This window comes from Nothobranchius furzeri, chromosome 15 (assembly GCF_043380555.1).
Source record: "Nothobranchius furzeri strain GRZ-AD chromosome 15, NfurGRZ-RIMD1, whole genome shotgun sequence".
Classification (NCBI taxonomy): domain Eukaryota; kingdom Metazoa; phylum Chordata; class Actinopteri; order Cyprinodontiformes; family Nothobranchiidae; genus Nothobranchius; species Nothobranchius furzeri.
The window spans coordinates 17,745,292-17,770,354 of record NC_091755.1 but is presented as its reverse complement, the minus strand read 5'-3'; positions in this window follow the sequence as shown (position 1 = coordinate 17,770,354).

Sequence of the window (25,063 nt, the reverse complement as noted above, 5' to 3'; positions counted from 1 at the left end):
TGAAACGTTACAAGAAGGTAGAATCTATTGAGTTGTAAGTGATCTGAACGTTTCATGATGATCGCACATTCCTATTGGGGGTCAAACCATGTCCCAAAGGTCACCGGAACTGGTGTCACTTTAAAGAAGTAGTCCAGTTACAACTTTGTGGGCTTATAACTTGGCTTCTGAATATCCTAGAGAGGTCAGGTTTGTTTTAGAGTACTCCAATTAGCAGCCCCCATTACCACTAAAAGGAATGGAGTCATTAGCACTTATGGTTTTTAAATGGCACCCAGAATTATGTTGCATGAAGCACAATTTCACATCATTCTGGGTTCATTTGTGTGAAAACAAGGTCCAATCAGGCTGAAACGTTACAGGAAGGTAGAATCTATTGAGTTGTAAGTGATCTGAACGTTTCATGATGATAGCACTTTCCTAAGGGGGTCAAACCATGTCCCAAAGGTCACCGGATCTGGTGTCAATTTAAAGAAGTAGTCCAGTTACACATTTGTGGGCTTATAACTTGGCTTCTGAATGTCCTAGAGAGATCAGGTTTGTTTTAATGTACTCCAATCAACAGCCCCTACAACCACAAAAAGGAATGGAGTCATTAGCACTTATGGTTTGTAAATGGCACCCAGAATTATGTTGCACGAAGCACAATTTCACATCATTCTGGGTCCATTTGTGTGAAAACAAGGTCCAATCAGGCTGAAACGTTACAAGACGGTAGAATCTATTGAATTGTAAGTGATCTGAACGTTTCATGATGATCGCACATTCCTATTGGGGGTCAAACCATGTCCCAAAGGTCACCGGGCCTGGTGTCACTTTAAAGAAGTAGTCCAGTTACACCTTTGTGGGCTTATAACTTGGCTTCTGAATATCCTAGAGAGGTCAGGTTTGTTTTAGAGTACTCCAGTTAGCAGCCCACATTACCACTAAAAGGAATGGAGTCATTAGCACTTATGGTTTGTAAATGGCACCCAGAATTATGGTACATGAAGCACAATTTCACATCATTCTGGGTCCATTTGTGTGAAAACAAGGGCCAATCAGGCTGAAATGTTACAAGAAGGTAGAATCTATTGAGTTGTAAGTGATCTGAACGTTTCAAGACGATCACACTTTCCAAAGAGGGTCAAACCATGTCCCAAAGGTCACCGGATCTGGTGTCAATTTAAAGAAGTAGTCCAGTTACACAATTGTGGTCTTTTAACTTGGTTTCTGAATGTCCTAGAGAGATCAGGTTTGTTTTAGTGTACTCCAATCAACAGCCCCTACAACCTCAAAAAGGAATGGAGTCATTAGCACTTATGGTTTTTAAATGGCATCCAGAATTATGTTGCACGAAGCACAATTTCACATCATTCTGGGTCCATTTGTGTGAAAACAAGGTCCAATCAGGCTGAAACGTTACAAGAAGGTAGAATCTATTGAGTTGTAAGTGATCTGAACGTTTCATGATGATCGCACATTCCTATTGGGGGTCAAACCATGTCCCAAAGGTCACCGGGCCTGGTGTCACTTTAAAGAAGTAGTCCAGTTACACCTTTGTGGGCTTATAACTTGGCTTCTGAATATCCTAGAGAGGTCAGGTTTGTTTTAGAGTACTCCAATTAGCAGCCCACATTAACACTAAAAGGAATGGAGTCATTAGCACTTATGGTTTTTAAATGGCATCCAGAATTATGTTGCACGAAGCACAATTTCACATCATTCTGGGTCCATTTGTGTGAAAACAAGGTCCAATCAGGCTGAAACGTTACAAGAAGGTAGAATCTATTGAGTTGTAAGTGATCTGAACGTTTCAAGATGATCACACTTTCCAAAGAGGGTCAAACCATGTCCCAAAGGTCACCGGATCTGGTGTCAATTTAAAGAAGTAGTCCATTTAGACAATTGTGGGCTTTTAACTTGGCTTATGAATGTCCTAGAGAGATCAGGTTTGTTTTAATGTACTCCAATCAACAGCCCCTACAACCACAAAAAGGAATGGAGTCATTAGCACTTATGGTTTTTAAATGGCACCCAGAATTGTTGCACGAAGCACAATTTCACATCATTCTGGGTTCATTTGTGTGAAAACAAGGTACAATCAGGCTGAAACGTTACAGGAAGTTAGAATCTATTGAATTGTAAGTGATCTGAACGTTTCATGATGATAGCACTTTCCTAAGGGGGTCAAACCATGTCCCAAAGGTCACCGGATCTGGTGTCAATTTAAAGTAGTCCAGTTACACATTTGTGGGCTTATAACATTGCTTCTGAATGTCCTAGAGAGATCAGGTTTGTTTTAGTGTACTCCAATCAACAGCCCCTACAACCTCAAAAAGGAATGGAGTCATTAGCACTTATGGTTTTTAAATGGCACCCAGAATTATGTTGCACAAAGCACAATTTCACATCATTCTAGGTCCATTTGTGTGAAAACAAGGTCCAATCAGGCTGAAACGTTACAAGAAGGTAGAATCTATTGAGTTGTAAGTGATCTGAATGTTTCATGATGATAGCACTTTCCTAAGGGGGTCAAACCATGTCCCAAAGGTCACCGGATCTGGTGTCAATTTAAAGAAGTAGTCCAGTTACACATTTGTGGGCTTATAACTTGGCTTCTGAATGTCCTAGAGAGATCAGGTTTGTTTTAGTGTACTCCAATCAACAGCCCCTACAACCTCAAAAAGGAATGGAGTCATTAGCACTTATGGTTTTTAAATGGCACCCAGAATTATGTTGCACGAAGCACAATTTCACATCATTCTGGGTCCATTTGTGTGAAAACAAGGTCCAATCAGGCTGAAACGTTACAAGAAGGTAGAATCTATTGAGTTGTAAGTGATCTGAACGTTTCATGATGATCGCACATTCCTATAGGGGGTCAAACCATGTCCCAAAGGTCACCGGGCCTGGTGTCACTTTAAAGAAGTAGTCCAGTTACACCTTTGTGGGCTTATAACTTGGCTTCTGAATATCCTAGAGAGGTCAGGTTTGTTTTAGAGTACTCCAATTAACAGCCCCCATTACCACTAAAAGGAATGGAGTCATTAGCACTTATGGTTTTTAAATGGCACCCAGAATTATGTTGCACGAAGCACAATTTCACATCATTCTGGGTTCATTTGTGTGAAAACAAGGTCCAATCAGGCTGAAACGTTACAGGAAGGTAGAATCTATTGAGTTGTAAGTGATCTGAACGTTTCATGATGATAGCACTTTCCTAAGGGGTCGAACCTTGTCCCAAAGGTCATCGGATCTGGTGTCAATTTAAAGAAGTAGTCCAGTTACACATTTGTGGGCTTATAACTTGGCTTCTGAATGTCCTAGAGAGGTCAGGTTTGTTTTAGTGTACTCCAATCAACAGCCCCTACAACCACAAAAAGGAATGAAGTCATTAGCACTTATGGTTGATTAAATGGCACCCAGAATTATGTTGCACGAAGCACAATTTCACATCATTCTGGGTCCATTTGTGTGAAAACAAGGTCCAATCAGGCTGAAACGTTACAAGAAGGTAGAATCTATTGAGTTGTAAGTGATCTGAACGTTTCATGATGATCGCACATTCCTATTGGGGGTCAAACCATGTCCCAAAGGTCACCGGGCCTGGTGTCACTTTAAAGAAGTAGTCCAGTTACACCTTTGTGGGCTTATAACTTGGCTTCTGAATATCCTAGAGAGGTCAGGTTTGTTTTAGAGTACTCCAATTAACAGCCCCCATTACCACTAAAAGGAATGGAGTCATTAGCACTTATGGTTTTTAAATGGCACCCAGAATTATGTTGCACGAAGCACAATTTCACATCATTCTGGGTTCATTTGTGTGAAAACAAGGTCCAATCAGGCTGAAACGTTACAAGAAGGTAGAATCTATTGAGTTGTAAGTGATCTGAACGTTTCATGATGATCGCACATTCCTATAGGGGGTAAAACCATGTCCAAAAGGTCACCGGGCCTGGTGTCACTTTAAAGAAGTAGTCCAGTTACACATTTGTGGGCTTATAACTTGGCTTCTGAATGTCCTAGAGAGATCAGGTTTGTTTTAGTATACTCCAATCAACAGCCCCTACAACCACAAAAATGAATGGAGTCATTAGCACTTATGGTTTGTAAATGGCACCCAGAATTATGTTGCACGAAGCACAATTTCACATCATTCTGGGTTCATTTGTGTGAAAACAAGGTCCAATCAGGCCTAAACGTTACAGGAAGGTAGAGTCTATTGAGTTGTAAGTGATCTGAACGTTTCATGATGATAGCACTTTCCTAAGGGGGTCAAACCATGTCCCAAAGGTCACCGGATCTAGTGTCAATTTAAAGAAGTAGTCCAGTTACACATTTGTGGGCTTATAACTTGGCTTCTGAATGTCCTAGAGAGATCAGGTTTGTTTTAATGTACTCCAACCAACAGCCCCTACAACCACAAAAAGGAATGGAGTCATTAGCACTTATGGTTTGTAAATGGCACCCAGAATTATGTTGCACGAAGCACAATTTCACATCATTCTGGGTCCATTTGTGTGAAAACAAGGTCCAATCAGGCTGAAACTTTACAGGAAGGTAGAATCCATTGAGTTGTAAGTGATCTGAACGTTTCATGATGATAGCACTTTCCTAAGGGGGTCAAACCATGTCCCAAAGGTCACCGGATCTGGTGTCAATTTAAAGAAGTAGTCCAGTAACACATTTGTGGGCTTATAACTTGGCTTCTGAATGTCCTAGTGAGATCAGGTTTGTTTTAGAGTACTCCAATTAACAGCCCCCATTACCACTAAAAGGAATGGAGTCATTAGCACTTATGGTTTTTAAATGGCACCCAGAATTATGTTGCACGAAGCACAATTTCACATCATTCTGGGTTCATTTGTGTGAAAACAAGGTCCAATCAGGCTGAAACGTTACAAGAAGGTAGAATCTATTGAGTTGTAAGTGATCTGAACGTTTCATGATGATCGCACATTCCTATAGGGGGTAAAACCATGTCCCAAAGGTCACCGCGCCTGGTGTCACTTTAAAGAAGTAGTCCAGTTACACATTTGTGGGCTTATAACTTGGCTTCTGAATGTCCTAGAGAGATCAGGTTTGTTTTAGTGTACTCCAATCAACAGGCCCTACAACCACAAAAAGGAATGGAGTCATTAGCACTTATGGTTTGTAAATGGCACCCAGAATTATGTTGCACGAAGCACAATTTCACATCATTCTGGGTCCATTTGTGTGAAAACAAGGTCCAATCAGGCTGAAACGTTACAAGAAGGTAGAATCTATTGAGTTGTAAGTGATCTGAACGTTTCATGATGATCGCACATTCCTATAGAGGGTCAAACCATGTCCCAAAGGTCACCGGATCTGGTGTCAATTTAAAGAAGTAGTCCAGTTACACCTTTGTGGGCTTATAACTTGGCTTCTGAATGTCCTAGAGAGATCAGGTTTGTTTTAATGTACTCCAATCAACAGCCCCTACAACCACAAAAAGGAATGGAGTCATTAGCACTTATGGTTTGTAAATGGCACCCAGAATTATGTTGCATGAAGCACAATTTCACATCATTCTGGGTCCATTTGTGTGAAAACAAGGTCCAATCAGGCTGAAACGTTACAGGAAGGTAGAATCTATTGAATTGTAAGTGATCTGAACGTTTCATGATTATTGCACATTCCTATAGGGGGTCAAACCATGTCCCAAAGGTTACCGGGCCTGGTGTCACTTTAAAGAAGTAGTCCAATTACACCTTTGAGGGCTTATAACTTGGTTTCTGAATGTCCAAGAGAGATCAGGTTTGTTTTAGTGTACTCCAATCAACAGCCCCTACAACCTCAAAAAGGAATGGAGTCATTAGCACTTATGGTTTTTAAATTGCACCCAGAATTATGTTGCACGAAGCACAATTTCACATCATTCTGGGTCCATTTGTGTGAAAACAAGGTCCAATCAGGCTGAAACGTTACAAGAAGGTAAAATAAACTTGACCTCTCTAGGACATTCAGAAGCCAAGTTATAAGCCCACAAATGTGTAACTGGACTACTTCTTTAAATTGACACCAGATCCGGTGACCTTTGGGACATGGTTTGACCCCCTTAGGAAAGTGCTATCATCATGAAACGTTCGGGTTACTTTAGAAGAAGACCCAAAATGGAGGCCTCCATCTTGGGTTACTTTACAAGAAGCCCCAAAATGGAGTCTCCATTTTGGGTTACTTTGGAAAAAGTCCCAAAATGGAGGCCTCCATTTCGGGCTTCTTTTGCATGAAGTTGAAAGTAACCCAAATTGAAGGCTTCCTTAATTGAAAAATTCAGTTCTGGTTACTTTAGAAGAAGACCCAAAATGGAGACTCCATTTTGGGTTACTTTAGAAGAAACCCCAAAATTGAGGCCTCCATTTTGGGTTACTTTAGAAGAAGCACCAAAAATGAGCCTACATTTTGGGTTACTTTAGAAGAAGCACCAAAAATGAGCCTACATTTCAGGTTACTTTAGAAGAAACCCCAAAATGTAGGCCTCCATTTTGGGTTACTTTAGAAGAAGCCCCAAAATGGAGACTCCGGTTTCCCCCCCAAGAGGGACACACACACACACACACACACACACACACACACACACACACACACACACACACAAATCCAATCCTCCAAACAGGAGTGGTTAACCAAAGCAGGAGAATATTTAAAGAGGTTTTTTGAGGAGTTCAGACATCTAGGAGGAACTGGCAGTGGAGCTGCTCCACTGAGGAGGTTCAGGCACTTGGTAAGAATGCCTTCCGGAGGAGGAGTTTCAGGTGTGCCCTGCCAACAGGAGGCCCCTGGGTCGCAGAACAAAGGACCCCCTATGATCTTCTGCATAATCACATGAGCCCAGGTGTGGAACCTATTCAGCCATAGTTACGGGTGAGCTCATTGTGAAACCTGGCCCCACCCTATCATGTGATTTCCTGAGGTCAGATGGGCCAAGATGTGAGTGGGCGTTAAGTCATCTGGGAAGGCATCTCAAAACTGGATTATAGATGGCAGACAGTTGGTGTCGTAAACCACCGCCTCTTTTCAAAGATGGTTGCTCACAGTGGATGTAAATGGCTTCTTTCACTCCTCTTTCAAACCATCTGTCCTCTCTGTCCAAACTGTGAACATTGTCATCCTGGAGTGACCTTTGTCCTTTTGATGCAGATGAACTGCTGAGTCCTGTCCCGTGGAGGTGGCTCTTCTATGTTGTTCCTATGTTGTGCTACTTCATTTTCTATTAAGACAAGAAGCCCAAATTGGAGACTCCATTTCGGGCTTCTTTTGCATGTAGTTGAAAGTAACCCAATTTGAAGGCTTCATTAATTGAAGAATTACGTTTGGGCAACTTTTGCATGTATGGAAAAGTAGCCCAAAATGAATGGCTCATTTTGGGCTACTTTTGAATGTTGTAAAAGTAGCCCAAAATGAATGGCTCATTTTTGGCTACTTTTGTATGTTGTAAAAAAAAAGATCAAAATGAATTCCTTTTGGGCTACTTTTACAACATTCAAAAGTAGCCCAAAATGAATGCTTCATTAATTGAAGAATTCAGTTTGGGTTACTTTAGAAGAAGACCCTAATTGGAGGCCTCTATTTTGGGTTACTTTTGAAGAAGCCCCAAAATGGAGGCCTCCATTTCCTCCATTTTGTGTTACTTTAGAAGAAAACCCAAATTGGAGGCCTCCATTTTGGGTTACTTTTGAAGAAGCCCCAAAATGGAGGCCTCCATTTCCTCCATTTTGGGTTACTTTAGAAGAAGACCCAAATTGGCGCCCTCCATTTTGGGTTACTTTTGAAGAAGCCCCAAAATGGAGGCCTCCATTTCCTCCATTTTGGGTTACTTTAGAAGAAGACCCAAATTGGAGGCCTCAAATTTGGGTTACTTTTGAAGAAGCACCAAAATGGAGGCCTACATTTCGGGCTTCTTTTGCATGTAGTTGAAAGTAACCCAAATTGAAGGCTTCCTTAATTGAAAAATTCAGTTTGGGTTACTTTAGAAGAAGACCCAAAATGGAGGCCTCCATCTTGGGTTACTTTTGAAGAAGCCCCAAAATGGAGGCCTCCATTTCCTCCATTTTGGGTTACTTTAGAAGAAGACCGAAATTGGAGGCCTCCATTTTGGGTTACTTTTGAAGAAGCACCAAAATTGAGTCTCTATTTCAGGTCTGGTGACCTTTGTGACTTCATTTGACCCTGTTAGAGTAACGTTCAGATCACTTACAACTCCATAGACTATACGTTCATGTGATGTTTCAGCCTTATTGGACCTTGTTTTCGCACAAATGGACCCAGAAATATGTGAAATTGTGCTTTGTGCAACATAATTCTGGGTGCCATTTAAAGACCATAAGTGCTTATGACTCCATTCCTTTTTGTGGTAGTAGGGGCTGTTAATTGGAGCATTTTAAAACCAACATGACCTCTCTAGGATATTCAGAAGCCAAGTTATAAGCCCACAATTGTGGGCCCACTTGACCCTTTGGTTCAGAACGGGCTACTTGTCTTCATTTTGGCACGCACGGGGGATGGGTGGAGACCCAGAAACATGTGAAACAGTGCTTTGTGTGACATAATTATGGGTGCCATTTAAAAACTGTACATCCTATCGACTCAATTCCTTCTGTTCTAGATACAGACCATTAATTGGAGTATTTTACAACAGACCTGACCTCTCTAGGACATTCAGAAGCCAAGTTATAAGCCCACAGCTGTTTTGGTGAGCAGCACGTCTCCGTTTTGGGCTAACTTTTGAAAGTAGCCCGAAATAAAGTGTATAGTGTCTGCCACCCAGTCAAAAGGTCAGGTCAGAACGGGTGGGGGATGGGCAACGGACTCCACGGGCTACTTTTCCTCCATTTTGGGACAGATGGGGGTGGGGGGTGGGGGTGGGGGGGTGGGGGTGGGGGGGGGGGGCTGAGGTGGGCCGGTCAGCGGACCAGGGGGAGGTCTCTGGGGCGGCGACCTCAAAACGGGTTACTTTGGGGAGGGGGAAGGTGTGGGGTGTTCTCCGCCAATGGATTCAGAAGGGGTGAGTTTGGGCGCGATACGGGTCACCTTTAAATTTCTTGTCCAAGGGCTCCCCTAGTGTCCAAGTCCCAAAGTGAAGCAAAAAGTAACCCATTCTGAGTCCAGGGGTGTGCCAAAATGTAAAAAGTAACCCAAATTTAAGGAGCCCAATTCCATTGGGGCCACTTTTGACGCAAAGTGTGCCAAAAAGCGCATTTTAGAATGCCCAAAATGAAGCAATCCCTCAGGGGGTCAAACCATGTCCCAAAGGTCACCGGATCTGGTGTCAATTTAAAGAAGTTTTCCAGTTACACATTTGTGGGCTTATAACTTGGCTTCTGAATTTCCTAGAGAGATCAGGTTTGTTTTAATGTACTCCAATCAACAGCCCCTACAACCACAAAAAGGAATGGAGTCATTAGCACTTATGGTTTGTAAATGGCACCCAGAATTATGTTGCACGAAGCACAATTTCACATCATTCTGGGTCCATTTGTGTGAAAACAAGGTCCAGTCAGGCTGAAAAGTTACAAGAAGGTAGAATCTATTGAGTTGTAAGTGATCTGAACGTTTCATGATGATCGCACATTCCTATAGAGGGTCAAACCATGTCCCAAAGGTCACCGGATCTGGTGTCAATTTAAAGAAGTAGTCCAGTTACACCTTTGTGGGCTTATAACTTGGCTTCTGAATGTCCTAGTGAGATCAGGTTTGTTTTAGAGTACTCCAATTAACAGCCCCCATTACCACTAAAAGGAATGGAGTCATTAGCACTTATGGTTTTTAAATGGCACCCAGAATTATGTTGCACGAAGCACAATTTCACATCATTCTGGGTTCATTTGTGTGAAAACAAGGTCCAATCAGGCTGAAACGTTACAAGAAGGTAGAATCTATTGAGTTGTAAGTGATCTGAACGTTTCATGATGATCGCACATTCCTATAGGGGGTAAAACCATGTCCCAAAGGTCACCGCGCCTGGTGTCACTTTAAAGAAGTAGTACCAGTTACACATTTGTGGGCTTATAACTTGGCTTCTGAATGTCCTAGAGAGATCAGGTTTGTTTTAGTGTACTCCAATCAACAGGCCCTACAACCACAAAAAGGAATGGAGTCATTAGCACTTATGGTTTGTAAATGGCACCCAGAATAATGTTGCACGAAGCACAATTTCACATCATTCTGGGTCCATTTGTGTGAAAACAAGGTCCAATCAGGCTGAAACGTTACAAGAAGGTAGAATCTATTGAGTTGTAAGTGATCTGAACGTTTCATGATGATCGCACATTCCTATAGAGGGTCAAACCATGTCCCAAAGGTCACCGGATCTGGTGTCAATTTAAAGAAGTAGTCCAGTTACACCTTTGTGGGCTTATAACTTGGCTTCTGAATGTCCTAGAGAGATCAGGTTTGTTTTAATGTACTCCAATCAACAGCCCCTACAACCACAAAAAGGAATGGAGTTATTAGCACTTATGGTTTGTAAATGGCACCCAGAATTATGTTGCATGAAGCACAATTTCACATCATTCTGGGTCCATTTGTGTGAAAACAAGGTCCAATCAGGCTGAAACGTTACAGGAAGGTAGAATCTATTGAATTGTAAGTGATCTGAACGTTTCATGATTATCGCACATTCCTATAGGGGGTCAAACCATGTCCCAAAGGTTACCGGGCCTGGTGTCACTTTAAAGAAGTAGTCCAATTACACCTTTGAGGGCTTATAACTTGGTTTCTGAATGTCCAAGAGAGATCAGGTTTGTTTTAGTGTACTCCAATCAACAGCCCCTACAACCTCAAAAAGGAATGGAGTCATTAGCACTTATGGTTTGTAAATGGCACCCAGAATTATGTTGCACGAAGCACAATTTCACATCATTCTGGGTCCATTTGTGTGAAAACAAGGTCCAATCAGGCTGAAACTTTACAGGAAGGTAGAATCCATTGAGTTGTAAGTGATCTGAACGTTTCATGATGATAGCACTTTCCTAAGGGGGTCAAACCATGTCCCAAAGGTCACCGGATCTGGTGTCAATTTAAAGAAGTAGTCCAGTAACACATTTGTGGGCTTATAACTTGGCTTCTGAATGTCCTAGTGAGATCAGGTTTGTTTTAGAGTACTCCAATTAACAGCCCCCATTACCACTAAAAGGAATGGAGTCATTAGCACTTATGGTTTTTAAATGGCACCCAGAATTATGTTGCACGAAGCACAATTTCACATCATTCTGGGTTCATTTGTGTGAAAACAAGGTCCAATCAGGCTGAAACGTTACAAGAAGGTAGAATCTATTGAGTTGTAAGTGATCTGAACGTTTCATGATGATCGCACATTCCTATAGGGGGTAAAACCATGTCCCAAAGGTCACCGCGCCTGGTGTCACTTTAAAGAAGTAGTCCAGTTACACATTTGTGGGCTTATAACTTGGCTTCTGAATGTCCTAGAGAGATCAGGTTTGTTTTAGTGTACTCCAATCAACAGGCCCTACAACCACAAAAAGGAATGGAGTCATTAGCACTTATGGTTTGTAAATGGCACCCAGAATTATGTTGCACGAAGCACAATTTCACATCATTCTGGGTCCATTTGTGTGAAAACAAGGTCCAATCAGGCTGAAACGTTACAAGAAGGTAGAATCTATTGAGTTGTAAGTGATCTGAACGTTTCATGATGATCGCACATTCCTATAGAGGGTCAAACCATGTCCCAAAGGTCACCGGATCTGGTGTCAATTTAAAGAAGTAGTCCAGTTACACCTTTGTGGGCTTATAACTTGGCTTCTGAATGTCCTAGAGAGATCAGGTTTGTTTTAATGTACTCCAATCAACAGCCCCTACAACCACAAAAAGGAATGGAGTCATTAGCACTTATGGTTTGTAAATGGCACCCAGAATTATGTTGCATGAAGCACAATTTCACATCATTCTGGGTCCATTTGTGTGAAAACAAGGTCCAATCAGGCTGAAACGTTACAGGAAGGTAGAATCTATTGAATTGTAAGTGATCTGAACGTTTCATGATTATTGCACATTCCTATAGGGGGTCAAACCATGTCCCAAAGGTTACCGGGCCTGGTGTCACTTTAAAGAAGTAGTCCAATTACACCTTTGAGGGCTTATAACTTGGTTTCTGAATGTCCAAGAGAGATCAGGTTTGTTTTAGTGTACTCCAATCAACAGCCCCTACAACCTCAAAAAGGAATGGAGTCATTAGCACTTATGGTTTTTAAATTGCACCCAGAATTATGTTGCACGAAGCACAATTTCACATCATTCTGGGTCCATTTGTGTGAAAACAAGGTCCAATCAGGCTGAAACGTTACAAGAAGGTAAAATAAACTTGACCTCTCTAGGACATTCAGAAGCCAAGTTATAAGCCCACAAATGTGTAACTGGACTACTTCTTTAAATTGACACCAGATCCGGTGACCTTTGGGACATGGTTTGACCCCCTTAGGAAAGTGCTATCATCATGAAACGTTCGGGTTACTTTAGAAGAAGACCCAAAATGGAGGCCTCCATCTTGGGTTACTTTACAAGAAGCCCCAAAATGGAGTCTCCATTTTGGGTTACTTTGGAAAAAGTCCCAAAATGGAGGCCTCCATTTCGGGCTTCTTTTGCATGAAGTTGAAAGTAACCCAAATTGAAGGCTTCCTTAATTGAAAAATTCAGTTCTGGTTACTTTAGAAGAAGACCCAAAATGGAGACTCCATTTTGGGTTACTTTAGAAGAAACCCCAAAATTGAGGCCTCCATTTTGGGTTACTTTAGAAGAAGCACCAAAAATGAGCCTACATTTTGGGTTACTTTAGAAGAAGCACCAAAAATGAGCCTACATTTCAGGTTACTTTAGAAGAAACCCCAAAATGTAGGCCTCCATTTTGGGTTACTTTAGAAGAAGCCCCAAAATGGAGACTCCGGTTTCCCCCCCAAGAGGGACACACACACACACACACACACACACACACACACACACACACACACACACACACACACAAATCCAATCCTCCAAACAGGAGTGGTTAACCAAAGCAGGAGAATATTTAAAGAGGTTTTTTGAGGAGTTCAGACATCTAGGAGGAACTGGCAGTGGAGCTGCTCCACTGAGGAGGTTCAGGCACTTGGTAAGAATGCCTTCCGGAGGAGGAGTTTCAGGTGTGCCCTGCCAACAGGAGGCCCCTGGGTCGCAGAACAAAGGACCCCCTATGATCTTCTGCATAATCACATGAGCCCAGGTGTGGAACCTATTCAGCCATAGTTACGGGTGAGCTCATTGTGAAACCTGGCCCCACCCTATCATGTGATTTCCTGAGGTCAGATGGGCCAAGATGTGAGTGGGCGTTAAGTCATCTGGGAAGGCATCTCAAAACTGGATTATAGATGGCAGACAGTTGGTGTCGTAAACCACCGCCTCTTTTCAAAGATGGTTGCTCACAGTGGATGTAAATGGCTTCTTTCACTCCTCTTTCAAACCATCTGTCCTCTCTGTCCAAACTGTGAACATTGTCATCCTGGAGTGACCTTTGTCCTTTTGATGCAGATGAACTGCTGAGTCCTGTCCCGTGGAGGTGGCTCTTCTATGTTGTTCCTATGTTGTGCTACTTCATTTTCTATTAAGACAAGAAGCCCAAATTGGAGACTCCATTTCGGGCTTCTTTTGCATGTAGTTGAAAGTAACCCAATTTGAAGGCTTCATTAATTGAAGAATTACGTTTGGGCAACTTTTGCATGTATGGAAAAGTAGCCCAAAATGAATGGCTCATTTTGGGCTACTTTTGAATGTTGTAAAAGTAGCCCAAAATGAATGGCTCATTTTTGGCTACTTTTGTATGTTGTAAAAAAAAAGATCAAAATGAATTCCTTTTGGGCTACTTTTACAACATTCAAAAGTAGCCCAAAATGAATGCTTCATTAATTGAAGAATTCAGTTTGGGTTACTTTAGAAGAAGACCCTAATTGGAGGCCTCTATTTTGGGTTACTTTTGAAGAAGCCCCAAAATGGAGGCCTCCATTTCCTCCATTTTGTGTTACTTTAGAAGAAAACCCAAATTGGAGGCCTCCATTTTGGGTTACTTTTGAAGAAGCCCCAAAATGGGGGCCTCCATTTCCTCCATTTTGGGTAACTTTAGAAGAAGACCCAAATTGGAGGCCTCCATTTTGGGTTACTTTTGAAGAAGCCCCAAAATGGAGGCCTCCATTTCCTCCATTTTGGGTTACTTTAGAAGAAGACCCAAATTGGCGCCCTCCATTTTGGGTTACTTTTGAAGAAGCCCCAAAATGGAGGCCTCCATTTCCTCCATTTTGGGTTACTTTAGAAGAAGACCCAAATTGGAGGCCTCAAATTTGGGTTACTTTTGAAGAAGCACCAAAATGGAGGCCTACATTTCGGGCTTCTTTTGCATGTAGTTGAAAGTAACCCAAATTGAAGGCTTCCTTAATTGAAAAATTCAGTTTGGGTTACTGTAGAAGAAGACCCAAAATGGAGGCCTCCATCTTGGGTTACTTTTGAAGAAGCCCCAAAATGGAGGCCTCCATTTCCTCCATTTTGGGTTACTTTAGAAGAAGACCGAAATTGGAGGCCTCCATTTTGGGTTACTTTTGAAGAAGCACCAAAATTGAGTCTCTATTTCAGGTCTGGTGACCTTTGTGACTTCATTTGACCCTGTTAGAGTAACGTTCAGATCACTTACAACTCCATAGACTATACGTTCATGTGATGTTTCAGCCTTATTGGACCTTGTTTTCGCACAAATGGACCCAGAAATATGTGAAATTGTGCTTTGTGCAACATAATTCTGGGTGCCATTTAAAGACCATAAGTGCTTATGACTCCATTCCTTTTTGTGGTAGTAGGGGCTGTTAATTGGAGCATTTTAAAACCAACATGACCTCTCTAGGATATTCAGAAGCCAAGTTATAAGCCCACAATTGTGGGCCCACTTGACCCTTTGGTTCAGAACGGGCTACTTGTCTTCATTTTGGCACGCACGGGGGATGGGTGGAGACCCAGAAACATGTGAAACAGTGCTTTGTGTGACATAATTATGGGTGCCATTTAAAAACTGTACATCCTATCGACTCAATTCCTTCTGTTCTAGATACAGACCATTAATTGGAGTATTTTACAACAGACCTGACCTCTCTAGGACATTCAGAAGCCAAGTTATAAGCCCACAGCTGTTTTGGTGAGCAGCACGTCTCCGTTTTGGGCTAACTTTTGAAAGTAGCCCGAAATAAAGTGTATAGTGTCTGCCACCCAGTCAAAAGGTCAGGTCAGAACGGGTGGGGGATGGGCAACGGACTCCACGGGCTACTTTTCCTCCATTTTGGGACAGATGGGGGTGGGGGGTGGGGGTGGGGGTGGGGGGGTGGGGGTGGGGGGGGGGGCTGAGGTGGGCCGGTCAGCGGACCAGGGGGAGGTCTCTGGGGCGGCGACCTCAAAACGGGTTACTTTGGGGAGGGGGAAGGTGTGGGGTGTTCTCCGCCAATGGATTCAGAAGGGGTGAGTTTGGGCGCGATACGGGTCACCTTTAAATTTCTTGTCCAAGGGCTCCCCTAGTGTCCAAGTCCCAAAGTGAAGCAAAAAGTAACCCATTCTGAGTCCAGGGGTGTGCCAAAATGTAAAAAGTAACCCAAATTTAAGGAGCCCAATTCCATTGGGGCCACTTTTGACGCAAAGTGTGCCAAAAAGCGCATTTTAGAATGCCCAAAATGAAGCAATCCCTCAGGGGGTCAAACCATGTCCCAAAGGTCACCGGATCTGGTGTCAATTTAAAGAAGTTTTCCAGTTACACATTTGTGGGCTTATAACTTGGCTTCTGAATTTCCTAGAGAGATCAGGTTTGTTTTAATGTACTCCAATCAACAGCCCCTACAACCACAAAAAGGAATGGAGTCATTAGCACTTATGGTTTGTAAATGGCACCCAGAATTATGTTGCACGAAGCACAATTTCACATCATTCTGGGTCCATTTGTGTGAAAACAAGGTCCAGTCAGGCTGAAAAGTTACAAGAAGGTAGAATCTATTGAGTTGTAAGTGATCTGAACGTTTCATGATGATCGCACATTCCTATAGAGGGTCAAACCATGTCCCAAAGGTCACCGGATCTGGTGTCAATTTAAAGAAGTAGTCCAGTTACACCTTTGTGGGCTTATAACTTGGCTTCTGAATGTCCTAGTGAGATCAGGTTTGTTTTAGAGTACTCCAATTAACAGCCCCCATTACCACTAAAAGGAATGGAGTCATTAGCACTTATGGTTTTTAAATGGCACCCAGAATTATGTTGCACGAAGCACAATTTCACATCATTCTGGGTTCATTTGTGTGAAAACAAGGTCCAATCAGGCTGAAACGTTACAAGAAGGTAGAATCTATTGAGTTGTAAGTGATCTGAACGTTTCATGATGATCGCACATTCCTATAGGGGGTAAAACCATGTCCCAAAGGTCACCGCGCCTGGTGTCACTTTAAAGAAGTAGTACCAGTTACACATTTGTGGGCTTATAACTTGGCTTCTGAATGTCCTACAGAGATCAGGTTTGTTTTAGTGTACTCCAATCAACAGGCCCTACAACCACAAAAAGGAATGGAGTCATTAGCACTTATGGTTTGTAAATGGCACCCAGAATTATGTTGCACGAAGCACAATTTCACATCATTCTGGGTCCATTTGTGTGAAAACAAGGTCCAATCAGGCTGAAACGTTACAAGAAGGTAGAATCTATTGAGTTGTAAGTGATCTGAACGTTTCATGATGATCGCACATTCCTATAGAGGGTCAAACCATGTCCCAAAGGTCACCGGATCTGGTGTCAATTTAAAGAAGTAGTCCAGTTACACCTTTGTGGGCTTATAACTTGGCTTCTGAATGTCCTAGAGAGATCAGGTTTGTTTTAATGTACTCCAATCAACAGCCCCTACAACCACAAAAAGGAATGGAGTTATTAGCACTTATGGTTTGTAAATGGCACCCAGAATTATGTTGCATGAAGCACAATTTCACATCATTCTGGGTCCATTTGTGTGAAAACAAGGTCCAATCAGGCTGAAACGTTACAGGAAGGTAGAATCTATTGAATTGTAAGTGATCTGAACGTTTCATGATTATCGCACATTCCTATAGGGGGTCAAACCATGTCCCAAAGGTTACCGGGCCTGGTGTCACTTTAAAGAAGTAGTCCAATTACACCTTTGAGGGCTTATAACTTGGTTTCTGAATGTCCAAGAGAGATCAGGTTTGTTTTAGTGTACTCCAATCAACAGCCCCTACAACCTCAAAAAGGAATGGAGTCATTAGCACTTATGGTTTTTAAATGGCACCCAGAATTATGTTGCACGAAGCACAATTTCACATCATTCTGGGTCCATTTGTGTGAAAACAAGGTCCAATCAGGCTGAAACGTTACAAGAAGGTAAAATAAACTTGACCTCTCTAGGACATTCAGAAGCCAAGTTATAAGCCCACAAATGTGTAACTGGACTACTTCTTTAAATTGACACCAGATCCGGTGACCTTTGGGACATGGTTTGACCCCCTTAGGAAAGTGCTATCATCATGAAACGTTCAGATCACTTACAACTCAATAGATGTTACCTTCCTGTAACTTTTCAGCCTGATTGGACCTTGTTTTCACACAAATGAACCCAAAATGATGTGAAATTGTGCTTCGTGCAACATAATTCTGGGTGCCATTTACAAACCATAAGTGCTAATGACTCCATTCCTTTTAGTCGTAATGGGGGCTGTTAATTGGAGTACTCTAAAACAAACCTGACCTCTCTAGGATATTCAGAAGCCAAGTTATAAGCCCACAAAGGTGTAACAGGACTACTTCTTTAAAGTGACAGCAGGCCCGGTGACCTTTGGGACATGGTTTGACCCCCTATAGGAATGTGCGATCATCATGAAACGTTCAGATCACTTGCAACTCAATAGATTCTACCTTCTTGTAACGTTTCAGCCTGATTGGACCTTGTTTTCACACAAATGGACCCAGAATGATGTGAAAATGTGCTTCGTGCAACATAATTCTGGGTGCCATTTAAAAACCATAAGTGCTAATGACTCCATTCCTTTTTGGGGTCATGGGGGCTGTTAATTAGAGTATTCTAAAACAAACCTGACCTCCATAGGATATTCAGAAGCCAAGTTATAAGCCCACAAAGGTGTAACTGGACTACTTCTTTAAAGTGACACCAGGCCCGATGACCTTTGGGACATGGTTTTACCCCCTATAGGAATGTGCGATCATCTTGAAATGTTCAGATCACTTACAACTCAATAGATTCTACGTTCTTGTAACGTTTCTGCCTTATTGGACCTTGTTTTCACACAAATGGACCCAGAATGATGTGAAATTGTGCTTCATGCAACATAATTCTGGGTGCCCTTTACAAACCATAAGTGCTAATGACTCCATTCCTTTTTGTGGTTGTAGGGGCTGTTGATTGGAGTATACTAAAACAAACCTGATCTCTCTAGGGCATTCAGAAGCCAAGTTATAAGCCCACAAATGTGTAACTGGACTACTTCTTTAAATTGACACCAGATCTGGTGACCTTTGGGACATGGTTTGACCCCCTTAGGAAAGTGCTATCATCATGAAACGTTCAGATCACTTACAACTCAATAGATTCTACCTTCCTGTAACATTTCAGCCTGATTGGACCTTGTTTTCACACAAATGAACCCAGAATGATGTGAAATTGTGCTTCGTGCAACATAATTCTGGGTGCCATTTAAAAACCATAAGTGCTAATGACTCCATTCCTTTTTGTGGTTGTAGGGGCTGTTGGTTGGAGTACATTAAAACAAACCTGATCTATCTAGGACATTCAGAAGCCAAGTTATAAGCCCACAAATGTGTAACTGGACTACTTCTTTAAATTGACACCAGATCCGGTGACCTTTGGGACATGGTTTGACCCCTTAGGAAAGTGCTATCATCATGAAACGTTCAGATCACTTACAACTCAATAGATTCTACCTTCCTGTAACGTTTCAGCCTGATTGGACCTTGTTTTCACACAAATGAACCCAGAATGAAGTGAAATTTTGCTTCGTGCAACATAATTCTGGGTGCCATTTAAAAACCATAAGTGCTAATGACTCAATTCCTTTTACTGGTAATGGGGGCTGTTAATTGGAGTACTCTAAAACAAACCTGACCTCTCTAGGATATTCAGAAGCCAAGTTATAAGCCCACAAAGGTGTAACTGGACTACTTCTTTAAAGTGACACCAGGCCCGGTGACCTTTGGGACATGGTTTGACCCCCTATAGGAATGTGTGATCATCATGAAACGTTCAGATCAATTACAACTCAATAGATTCTACCTTCTTGTAACGTTTCAGCCTGATTGGACCTTGTTTTCACACAAATGGACCCAGAATGATGTGAAATTGTGCTTTGTGCAACATAATTCTGGGTGCCATTTCAAAACCATAAGTGCTAATGACTCCATTCCTTTTTGAGGTTTTAGGGGCTGTTGATTGGAGTACACTAAAACAAACCTGATCTCTCTAGGACATTCAGAAGCCAAGTTATAAGCCCACAAATGTGTAACTGGACTACTTCTTTAAATTGACAGCAGGCCCGGTGACATTTGGGACATGGTTTGACCCCCTATAGGAATGTGCGATCATCATGAAACGTTCAGATCACTTACAACTCAATAGATTCTACCTTCTTGTAACGTTTCAGCCTGATTGGACATTGTTTTCACACAAATGGACCCAGAATGATGTGAAATTGTGCTTCGTGCAACATAATTCTGGGTGCCATTTACAAACCATAAGTGCTAATGACTCCATTCCTTTTTGTGGTTGTAGGGGCTGTTGATTGGAGTACACTAAAACAAACCTGATCTCTCTAGGAAATTCAGAAGCCAAGTTATAAGCCCACAAATGTGTAACTGGAATACTTCTTTAAATTGACATCAGATCCGGTGACCTTTGGGACATGGTTTGACCCTTTTAGGAAAGTGCTATCATCATGAAACGTTCAGATCACTTACAACTCAATAGTTTCTACCTTCCTGTAACGTTTCAGCCTGATTGGACCTTGTTTTCACACAAATGAACCCAGAATGATGTGAAATTGTGCTTCGTGCAACATAATTCTGGGTGCCATTTAGAAACCATAAGTGCTAATGACTCCATTCCTTTTTGGGGTAATGGGGGCTGTTAATTGGAGTACTCTAAAACAAACCTGACCTCTCTAGGATATTCAGAAGCCAAGTTATAAGCCCACAAAGGTGTAACTTCACTACTTCTTTAAAGTGACACCAGGCCCGGTGACCTTTGGGACATGGTTTTACCCCCTATAGGAATGTGCGATCATCTTGAAATGTTCAGATCACTTACAACTCAATAGATTCTACCTTCTTGTAACGTTTCGGCCTGATTGGACCTTGTTTTCACACAAATGGACCCAGAATGATGTGAAATTGTGATTCGTGCAACATAATTCTGGGTGCCATTTACAAACCATAAGTGCTAATGACTCCATTCCTTTTTGTGGTTGTAGGAGCTGTTGATTGGAGTATACTAAAACAAACCTGATCTCTCTAGGACATTCAGAAGCCAAGTTATAAGCCCACAAATGTGTAACTGGACTACTTCTTTAAATTGACACCAGATCCGGTGACCTTTGGGACATGGTTTGACCCCTTAGGAAAGTGCTATCATCATGAAACGTTCAGATCACTTACAACTCAATAGATTCTAACTTCCTGTAACGTTTCAGCCTGATTGGACCTTGTTTTCACACAAATGAACCCAGAATGATGTGAAATTGTGCTTCATGCAACATAATTCTGGGTGCCAGTTAAAACCATAAGTGCTAATGACTCCATTCCTTTCTGTGGTTGTAGGGGATGTTGATTGGAGTATACTAAAACAAACCTGATCTCTCTAGGACATTCAGAAGCCAAGTTATAAGCCCACAAATGTGTAACTGGACTACTTCTTTAAATTGACACGAGATCCGGTGACGTTTGGGACATGGTTTGACCCCTTAGGAAAGTGCTATCATCATTAAACGTTCAGATCAATTACAACTCAATAGATTCTACCTTCCTGTAACGTTTCAGCCTGATTGGACCTTGTTTTCACACAAATGAACCCAGAATGATGTGAAATTGTGCTTCGTGCAACATAATTCTGGGTGCCATTTAAAAACCATAGGTGCTAATGACTCCATTCCTTTTAGTGGTAATGGGGGCTGTTAATTGGAGTACTCTAAAACAAACCTGACCTCTCTAGGATATTCAGAAGCCAAGTTATAAGCCCACAAAGGTGTAACTGGACTACTTCTTTAAAGTGACACCAGGCCCGGTGACCTTTGGGACATGGTTTGACCCCCTATAGGAATGTGCGATCATCATGAAACGTTCAGATCACTTACAACTCAATAGATTCTACCTTCCTGTAACGTTTCGGCCTGATTGGACCTTGTTTTCACACAAATGGACCCAGAATGATGTGAAATTGTGCTTCGTGTAACATAATTCTGGGTGCCATTTAAAAACCATAAGTGCTAATGACTCCATTCCTTTTTGAGGTTGTAGGGGCTGTTGATTGGAGTACACTAAAACAATTCTGATCTCTCTAGGACATTCAGAAGCCAAGTTATATGCCCACAAATGTGTAACTGGACTACTTCTTTAAATTGACACCAGATCCGGTGACCTTTGGGACATGGTTTGACCCCCTTAGGAAAGTGCTATCATCATGAAACGTTCAGATCACTTACAACTCAATAGATTCTACCTTCCTGTAACGTTTCAGCCTGATTGGACCTTGTTTTCAAACAAATGAACCCAGAATGATGTGAAATTGTGCTTCGTGCAACATAATTCTGGGTGCCATTTAAAAACCATAAGTGCTAATGACTCCATTCCTTTTTGTGGTTGTAGGGGCTGTTGATTGGAGTATACTAAAACAAGCCTGATCTCTCTAGGACATTCAGAAGCCAAGTTATAAGCCCACAAATGTGTAACTGGACTACTTCTTTAAATTGACACCAGATCCAGTGACCTTTGGGACATGGTTTGACCCACTTAGGAAAGTGCTATAATCATGAAACGTTCAGATAACTTACAACTCAATAGATTCTACCTTCCTGTAACGTTTCAGCCTGATTGTACCTTGTTTTCACACAAATGAACCCAGAATGATGTGAAATTGTGCTTCGTGCAACATAATTCTGGGTGCCATTTAAAAACCATAAGTGCTACTGACTCCATTCCTTTTAGTGGTAATGGGGGCTGTTAATTGGAGTACTCTAAAACAAACCTGACCTCTCTAGGATATTCAGAAGCCAAGTTATAAGCCCACAAAAGTGTAACTGGACTACTTATTTAAAGTGACACCAGGCCCGGTGACCTTTGGGACATGGTTTTACCCCCTTAGGAAAGTGCTATCATCATGAAACGTTCAGATCACGTACAACTCAATAGATTCTACCTTCCTGTAACGTTTCAGCCTGATTGGACCTTGTTTTCACACAAATGAACCCTGAATGATGTGAAATTGTGCTTCGTGCAACATAATTCTGGGTGCCATTTAAAAACCATAAGTGCTAATGACTCCATTCCTTTTAGTGGTAATGGGGGCTGTTAATTGGAGTACTCTAAAATAAACCTGACCTCTCTAGGATATTCAGAAGCCAAGTTATAAGCCCACAAAGGTGTAACTGGACTACTTCTTTAAAGTGACACCAGGCCCGGTGACCTTTGGGACATGGTTTTACCCCCTATAGGAATGTGCGATCATCATGAAACGTTCAGATCACTTACAACTCAATAGATTCTACCTTCTTGTAACCTTTCAGCCTGATTGGACATTGTTTTCACACAAATGGACCCAGAATGATGTGAAATTGTGCTTCGTGCAACATAATTCTGGGTGCCATTTCAAAACCATAAGTGCTAATGACTCGATTCCTTTCTGTGGTTGTAGGGGATGTTGATTGGAGTATACTAAAACAAACCTGATCTCTCTAGGACATTCAGAAGCCAAGTTATAAGCCCACAAATGTGTAACTGGACTACTTCTTTAAATTGACACCAGATCCAGTGACCTTTGGGACATGGTTTGACCCACTTAGGAAAGTGCTATAATCATGAAACGTTCAGATAACTTACAACTCAATAGATTCTACCTTCCTGTAACGTTTCAGCCTGATTGTACCTTGTTTTCACACAAATGAACCCAGAATGATGTGAAATTGTGCTTCGTGCAACATAATTCTGGGTGCCATTTAAAAACCATAAGTGCTACTGACTCCATTCCTTTTAGTGGTAATGGGGGCTGTTAATTGGAGTACTCTAAAACAAACCTGACCTCTCTAGGATATTCAGAAGCCAAGTTATAAGCCCACAAAAGTGTAACTGGACTACTTATTTAAAGTGACACCAGGTCCGGTGACCTTTGGGACATGGTTTTACCCCCTTAGGAAAGTGCTATCATCATGAAACGTTCAGATCACGTACAACTCAATAGATTCTACCTTCCTGTAACGTTTCAGCCTGATTGGACCTTGTTTTCACACAAATGAACCCAGAATGATGTGAAATTGTGCTTCGTGCAACATAATTCTGGGTGCCATTTAAAAACCATAAGTGCTAATGACTCCATTCCTTTTAGTGGTAATGGGGGCTGTTAATTGGAGTACTCTAAAATAAACCTGACCTCTCTAGGATATTCAGAAGCCAAGTTATAAGCCCACAAAGGTGTAACTGGACTACTTCTTTAAAGTGACACCAGGCCCGGTGACCTTTGGGACATGGTTTGACCCCCTATAGGAATGTGCGATCATCATGAAACGTTCAGATCACTTACAACTCAATAGATTCTACCTTCTTGTAACCTTTCAGCCTGATTGGACATTGTTTTCACACAAATGGACCCAGAATGATGTGAAATTGTGCTTCGTGCAACATAATTCTGGGTGCCATTTCAAAACCATAAGTGCTAATGACTCGATTCCTTTTTGAGGTTGTAGGGGCTGTTGATTGGAGTACATTAAAACAAACCTGATCTCTCTAGGACATTCAGAAGCCAAGTTATAAGCCCACAAATGTGTAACTGGACTACTTCTTTAAATTGACACCAGATCCGGTGACCTTTGGGACATGGTTTGACCCCCTTAGGAAAGTGCTATCATCATGAAACGTTCAGATCACTTACAACTCAATAGATGCTACCTTCCTGTAACGTTTCAGCCTGATTGGACCTTGTTTTCACACAAATGAACCCAGAATGATGTGAAATTGTGCTTCGTGCAACATAATTCTGGGTGCCATTTACAAACCATAAGTGCTAGTCGTAATGGGGGCTGTTGATTGGAGTACTCTAAAACAAACCTGACCTCTCTAGGATATTCAGAAGCCAAGTTATAAGCCCACAAAGGTGTAACTGGACTACTTCTTTAAAGTGACACCAGGCCCGGTGACCTTTGGGACATGGTTTTACCCCCTATAGGAATGTGCGATCATCTTGAAATGTTCAGATCACTTACAACTCAATAGATTCTACCTTCTTGTAACGTTTCTGCCTTATTGGACCTTGTTTTCACACAAATGGACCCAGAATGATGTGAAATTGTGCTTCATGCAACACAATTCTGGGTGCCATTTACAAACCATAAGTGCTAATGACTCCATTCCTTTTTGTGGTTGTAGGGGCTGTTGATTGGAGTATACTAAAACAAACCTGATCTCTCTAGGGCATTCAGAAGCCAAGTTATAAGCCCACAAATGTGTAACTGGACTACTTCTTTAAATTGACACCAGATCCGGTGACCTTTGGGACATGGTTTGACCCCCTTAGGAAAGTGCTATCATCATGAAATGTTCATATCACTTACAACTCAATAGATTCTACCTTCCTGTAACGTTTCAGCCTGATTGGACCTTGTTTTCACACAAATGAACCCAGAATGATGTGAAATTGTGTTTCGTGCAACATAATTCTGGGTGCCATTTAAAAACCATAAGTGCTAATGACTCCATTCCTTTTTGTGGTTGTAGGGGCTGTTGGTTGGAGTACATTAAAACAAACCTGATCTCTCT